The sequence below is a fragment of the Lutra lutra genome, chromosome 10 (assembly GCF_902655055.1).
Source record: "Lutra lutra chromosome 10, mLutLut1.2, whole genome shotgun sequence".
Lineage (NCBI taxonomy): Eukaryota > Metazoa > Chordata > Mammalia > Carnivora > Mustelidae > Lutra > Lutra lutra.
The window spans coordinates 110424456-110431573 of NC_062287.1; positions in this window are offsets into that span (position 1 = coordinate 110424456).

The following is a 7118-nucleotide window of genomic DNA, read 5'->3' on the forward strand; positions in this document are numbered from 1 at the left end:
AGAATAGAAATGCTGTGTCCACGAACCATTCACCCTCCAGCCCCGCCCTCCCCCAGCACCCGTCGTCCTACTTTGTGTGAATTTCACGACTCTAGGGAACCTCGCGGAAGTGGGATCACACAGTGTTTGTCCTTTTATGACTGGCTTGTTTCACATCACTTAGGTCCTCATGTCCGTCTGTATCACAGAAGGTGTCGCAGTGTCCTTCCTTTTTAAGGCTGGGTACTGTTCCAGGGCCGGGATGGACCACATTTTGCTTGTCCTCTCATTCACAGTGGGATACTCGGTTTGCTCCCACGGTTGGCCGTTGCCCATCCTGCTGCTGCGAACACACCAAGTATCTCTTTGCAAATGTCTCTCTGACACCTGCTTTCAGTCCCTTTGGGGATATTCTGGAAGGAGAATTGCTGGACCCTATGATAATTCTAGTTTGACACTTTTGAGGACTCACTGTGCTGTTTTCATCCTCCCAGAGTCCGCCAGACAGTGCCCAGCAGAGGCTGTTTCTCCACGTCTTGGCCAACACATGGCCTTCCCCATTGTTTTCCTAGCCGCCTCCTGACGGGTGCGAGGTGGGCTCTCACTGTGGTGACCTATACTTTACTTTTGAACAAAGAAAACAGTGCTATCCTACCCGATAGAACCCAGCTGTCCTTGACAACCAAGGACACTGACCCTCCTTCCAGAAGAGGAGATCCAAACTCCTTTGGCCCCTTATCCACATCTGGGTAGTGTTCATTCCTTCTACCTGTGCCCTATCCCTTCTGGATCTTGTAACTTGAACACTAGACACTGGGCAGCCACTATGAACACATTTCCTATGAGCTAGAACAGGAAGGGGAGAGGGGGGAAAAGCACATCCACACCTACAGTGGCCCTTGTTCCTGCAGCTCCGACAAAGCAGGTGAGACGTCCTTTTCCTCTACCTGTCCCAGACCATTCCCTTGGCCTTCTGCACGCATCTCGGCTTGGCTTGGTTCTTTGGCGAGGGGCTGTAAACCTGCACCTTTGAAGGTTCCCTCAGGGGCCTACCTCTTGGGTTGCTGGAGTTTCCCCTGCATGCCTACCGGGACCTGGGAGTTCTGAGGGTGTATGCTCCCTACTGCCTGGTAGCTTCCCAGTTTCTGCTTGGAACCAGGACCAGTCACGCCAGACAGCATAGCAAGACCCTTCGTTGCCTCTTGGTTCAGAGCCTAGATGGCATCCTAGGGTCCTGCTGAGCCCATGCAAAGCAGGGCAGGTGGGGACACAGGCTGGGGACACATCGGGGCCGGTGATCCGGTGCACCTGATTGTTGGGTCTCCCCTGTGAAGCTGGCCTTTAGGAAGTCTTTATGTGGGACCCAAATATCTCTCTGCCCGCTCGGTGCCCACTAGAAGAGAGTCTTCCCCAGATCTTCTGTGACCAATCTTGTTTCTCCCGAGTCCTTCACCCTCCATCAGGCGCCGCCAACAAGGCAGTGTAGACCCCTATCTCTGATCATCGCTCTAAGTTAAATGAAAATCCAGGGGCGTCATTGAAAATTCTGTCCTTAAAGCCACTTCTAGACACCCTCTGACCACCTCTCCAGGGCTGCAGAGCCATAGCTGTCTACTTTCTGTTGGGTCACTCGGCCCCCGCTGTGAAGAAGTGGACACGGCCACCTGGACGAACCACAGAGTCTTCTCTTGTCCAGGACCCCACTCAGACCTGGCAGGCATCAGCTGGGAGGGCACACGGCATGACACGCATGTTACATCCCGAGTCTAAAGAGGCCCATTAGGCATCATGCTGCTTCCTTCGTCGTAGGAGCCGCCTGGTCCAGCAACTGGTACTTCCTCTTGGAGGAGATACCGCTACGCACCCCAGACACTGTAGCACTAGCCGTTTCACTGAGCTCGCAGACCCCTGCCTTTTGTGGGGTCCACGTCCCACCTGCTGGTAGGCACATATTTCACCAAGATTTCTAGAGTATTTATGCCTCTGGCTCATTAGGCCCGAGCTGCACAGTGTCATCAGTACCGTGAATCAGTGTGTTGTCCCATGGAGTGGCAAGTCCCCAAGTCCCAGAGTGCAAGGTCATGACGCAGGGCTGGAGAGTTGACGGGCCCAAGGGAAGATGGAGCAGGGGCACTATTGTTGCTGCCCAGTGGAAACAAACTTCCCATTTGCTTATGTTTTATAAATAATGAGTTTGGGGAAAAAGGATTTGCTGGGTGTTGGGAGCATGCTGATTTGCTCTGGTGGAGACCCCCCACGTCTGGAAGAACACGTGAAACTGAATTCGCCACCTAGTGAGTCCACAATATTCCTTTTTTTTTTTTTTTTTCTATTTTGTGTGTGGGGAGAGAGAAGCAGTTCTGGGCGATTCTACTCAGCCATTTCTGTTATAACAGCCCTCCCCCTGCCAGCCAGGGGACCACCACTGGCTGAGATGGTCTATCCCACCCTGCTTTCCAGAACAAGGGGGATGAGTACATGGGGACTTGGAGGACCCACGGAGCTTGGTATGAGATGGGTCAGTATCAAAACCCTGTTCATTGCTTGGCCTCCATAAAGAGGACCACAGGGGTGATGTGAGTTTCCCAGAATTCACATCAGCTCAGACCCAAGGTGCTCTACTCTACCCCTCACCCATCTGGATCCTTCCTTTTCTCCATTACAACTGCCCAAGTAAATGGCCTTTTTGGAGGAAGGCAAGGAGATCTGTACATTATACATTTTTGGTAGACAAGCAGGGTCCTTTCTCAGGGGGCTCCGTAAAATCTGGGGCCTGGAAAAGGGGTCTGGATTCAATACCATAGTGATTCAGGCAGGTCTGTTGATCAGATCTAGAGTGTTCTGGCTTATTCCAGTCGGGAAGGTCTCAGTAGGGCTGCTCATCTGTTTGTGAATTATGTTAAATTATAGTCATTTAGGTAATAAATGGTTGACTCTCAGCACTTTTGTGTGATTAAACCTAACATTTTGCTCTCAGATACTTCATGATCAAGTAGCCATTGTCAAAGATCACCATGGGTCAAGCTTTTCTGGTTATTACTGTTCTTATTATGGCAATTACGTCCTCCTTGGCTCCCTGGCCATGGACCACATGGGGCTCTATCATCTCCACTGAGTTCTGGAAGCCCATTCCTGGGAAGCCCCAACATTGCGTTTCTCCCACTTTGGTCCAACACCCTGGGGGTAGGGGCTGTTCCCATACATATTCTTGAAGTTCCAGTCAATGGGAATGGGAAACACCTGTCAATTCTTGTGTATAGTATGGCTTCCTGGGTCAGATATTTTGTTGCCATGCTCCTGGACTATTCTGGGGTTTGGAGGTAGGTGCAGATCTAGAAGCAGGAGGTAGAGGTGGGCTCCTGAGGACATGTCTAGCTCAAGAGTAACCCTTACAGTTTCTTCAAGTTAATGACCTTCGAAAAATGACAGGGCTGCTTTGACCAGCAAGAGGGTTTCTGTGGAATTGGGACATTCAGCGTCTTCAGGTGCATTGGAGTCTTTCCAAATGGAACTCATTCCAGTGTTCAAGGCTCCCCTCTTGCCTATTTGATGCCCTTATGTAACTGAGGAGGCGCGCGTGGCCACAAGTTGAAATGGTCGTGTCATGCGGAGTTCAACCACCCCACCGGGTTAGAATTTGGGTTTGGATTTTCAGAAATCTCCTGTGGCTGTAAGAGATGGGGGCTTTTTCAGGCAGTCGTGGAAGTTTTCTGATACTTTACCTTGGCCATGCACTGAATAGTTAATGCCTTGAGCTCATTTTTTTCTCCCCTCCTCATTTTCCTGTGCAGTTAGAAGAGGCCCACCAACTCCATATCATGTACACTCTGCTGGGCGTGATTGTCACTGTCAAGGAAAAGGTTGTTGCTTGATCCTCTATGGTACGTGCTGGAAGCCTGGTTGGGCAGAGCACACCGTGAACACCCCTGTTCATTGCTGACTTAAGAAATGACAGCTCCCATTCTCCCACCAAATTCCCACCAAGCAGGATGTGGAGAAGTACGTATTATTCAGCCTCCAAGGTCAGGGGCTCCGGAAGTGGCCAATCCAGAGCATCTCCCTTGTAACGAAGAACGTGGGGTGGCAGGCCTTGAGCTTGGAGTGCTGGCCGTCAAGGAGGGAGGGCCACAGAGTGTGGCTTCACTATGGAAGCTTGCTGCTCGCAGGTTCCCACCAAGGTTGCCTGTCGTGGATGCTCTCTGTCCTGTTCCAGGACACCCTGTCCCGAAGGGCCCCCAATAAACCTACATCTCTATTGTTGTCTCGGGCCTTTTCTTCAGTCTCTCTGGGTTATCACCTGGCGTTGGCTTAGAGTCTGCTAGGTGTGGCCGCACAACCTCTGTGGGGCTCATGGTGATTGTTTAAGTAATTGTTTTGGCCCCCTGCGTGCGTGAACACTGGTGTCCCAGTCACCACTGGCAGTTAGGCACCTTTAAATAGAATCAGGCCAGAGACCACATTTCAGATTCTCATCTCCAGATCTGACTCCTGTTACAGAAAATGGTATCCATCTGAGTTTGATCAAGAAAACAGAGTCTCTCCAGGTATTCCAGAAATTAAGGCTTTACTATAGAAACTGGGGCTTCTCTGAATAGGAGCTTTGGGTAAAGGTCTGGAAATCTCAGAAGATCAGGGAAACAGTCACTGTTCACTTTGACCTGGGGCGCTGGAGCAGAGGGGACACACAGGTCAGGGAGTGGTCAGAGGCAACCACCTTTGGTCACTATGGGCAGGAGGGAGGAGCCTGGGAGAGGTGTGGAGACCCACTGCTCGCTCCTACCCAGAGCCAAATGGAAGCTCCCGGAGACATCTGTGAAGCTGTTGTATCTGGTTGGCACAATGGCTAGAGAATTCTGCTTTACAGATAACTTACGCATCTTTTGAAAATGCCTCTTACTGGTAAAGTCTTACTAGGAACTGTTCAGAGAAGGTGATTCTGGGACATGCCGTTCTCAGCCTTAGAAGGAGTGGCAGTGGCCTGTGGTGAGTATCAGACAACCCACGTGTCAGCCGGGGCTACCATGACCAAGCACCATAGGCCGGGGGCCTAGAACACACAGTTCCAGAGGCTGGGGACTCCTAGAGCGAGGCTGACAGCACCTTGGTCTCTGGTGAGAGCTCTTATCCTGGCCTTTGGATCACTGCCATCTCGCTGTGCCCTCATGTGGGCACAGATGGCACTGATTCCTACACGGGGGCCCCACCCACGTGACCACATGTAACCCTCACCACCCCCAAGGGCCTGTTTCTGAATACCACACAGCAGAGTCAAGGGCTTCAACACAGGAATTTGCGGGGGGGGACACAAACATTCAGCCCCCCCCCCCCCCACTGGCACACCCTCTGTCTCTTTTTTCTATTTTAGTGTGTAGTTTTTGTATTTACGATATTAGTTTCTATGGTTGCCTTCATGACCTTATATAACATCCACAGTCACTCATGTTTCTGGTCTTTGTCAATGGGTTTCCTCCTCTGGGTGGTGTGCTCTTCTATTATGTCATTAAAATTTTATTTAATTTCACAAATTATAGTTTTTGATACTTGCTCGTTCCGTTGCTGGTTTTCTTTGTGGGATTCCTCTTACACATCTCTTGGATCTTCTTTGCCCGTCTTCTGCATCTATAATTTTGTCTCAAGGTTTTGTTTTGATTCATAAAGTTTCTTGTTTTCCTTAAACCTCGTAAACCTCGTTTGTGCTACTTGTTGGCTCATCTCGGTTCCTTTCTGATTCAGCTCTCAATTCTTAGATTCCTCTCTGGTTTTAATTCTTTTTGGTTCTGCCACCTCCTTCCAAATTTTTCTATTTCTCCACTTGCTTCACTTTTGCGTTTGTTCTCATTCTTGCTCAGGCTGTCGGTCACAATATTTCTTACTCTCTAAAATAACAGACATTGTTCAGCATTAAAAACAAAACAAAACAAAAAAAAACCCCACAAAAAAACCCCCAACAAAATGGAATCCTGCCAGTTACGACAGTGTGGATGGACCTGGAGGATGTTAGGCTGAGTGACATCAATCAGGCAGAGAGAGACAAATATGATGTGATCTTGCCTACCTGCAGAATTGTAAGAAAAACAAAGTCGCAGAAACCGAACAGACTGATGGTCGCCAGAGGTGGGGGAAGGAGGGCAGGGGACATGGCAGAAGGGGTTGAAGTACAGATTTCCAGTGAGAAGATCAGCTAAGCTCTGGGCATGTAAAACTTTTGAAATAGCAAATGTATAGTTTTTATCTGTTCGGAGGGTATGTCTTCGCAGCGTGTCTTCTGGGGGTTATCACTTTTCCTCACCCTCTCTTTAATACAGTGTTTTTCTGTGTGTGTTTTAAAGATTTTATTTATTTATTTGAGAGAGAGGGCAAGAGAGAGAGAGAACAATGGGAGAGGGAGAAGCAGACTCCCTGCTGAGCAGGGAGCCCGAGGTGGGGCTCAATCTCAGGACCCTGGGATCATGACCTGAGCTGAAGGCAGACGCTTAACCGACTGAGCCCCCCCAGGAGTCCTCCGTGTGGGTTTTATTATTTATTTATTTATTTATTTAAAAGATTTTATTTATTTATTTGACAGAGATCACAAGTAGGCAGAGAGGCAGGCAGAGAGAGAGGCAGAAGCAGGCTCCCCGCTGAGCAGAGAGACTGACGCGGGGCTCGATCCCAGGATCCTGGGATCATGACCCGAGCCGAAGGCAGAGGCCCTAACCCACTGAGCCACCCAGGCACCCCTTCCGTGTGGGTTTTGACTATAGTTCTTTTCTGCTGCTCGGGTTTCTCCCAGGGAGATGAGTTTTTATGAATATCCAGAAAAGGTGGGCTGTAAACTGTGCCTCTTATCTGGGCCTCTGCTTCACTCTCCCCCATCCCTGTCCATTGGAAGCTTTCCCTAGCAGTTTCTTCTCAGTGCAGGGCTTTGTCCTAGAAGGAGGTTTCCCTTAATTAGCCCCAGAATTCACGGGGCCCAGACTGCTCCAGCACCAGGCCCCTGCTCCTGCCTCCTTGGCGCTCACTGCAGATGGAAACCTGTGTGTCCCCCTCTAGTTATTGACTCCTCTCCTGCAGCCGATGGGGCCACCAAGCTCGCCGGTGAGTCTCTGTCAGGGACCCGGAGGTCCTCCACTTCTCAGGCCCAGCAGGCCTGGCTGACC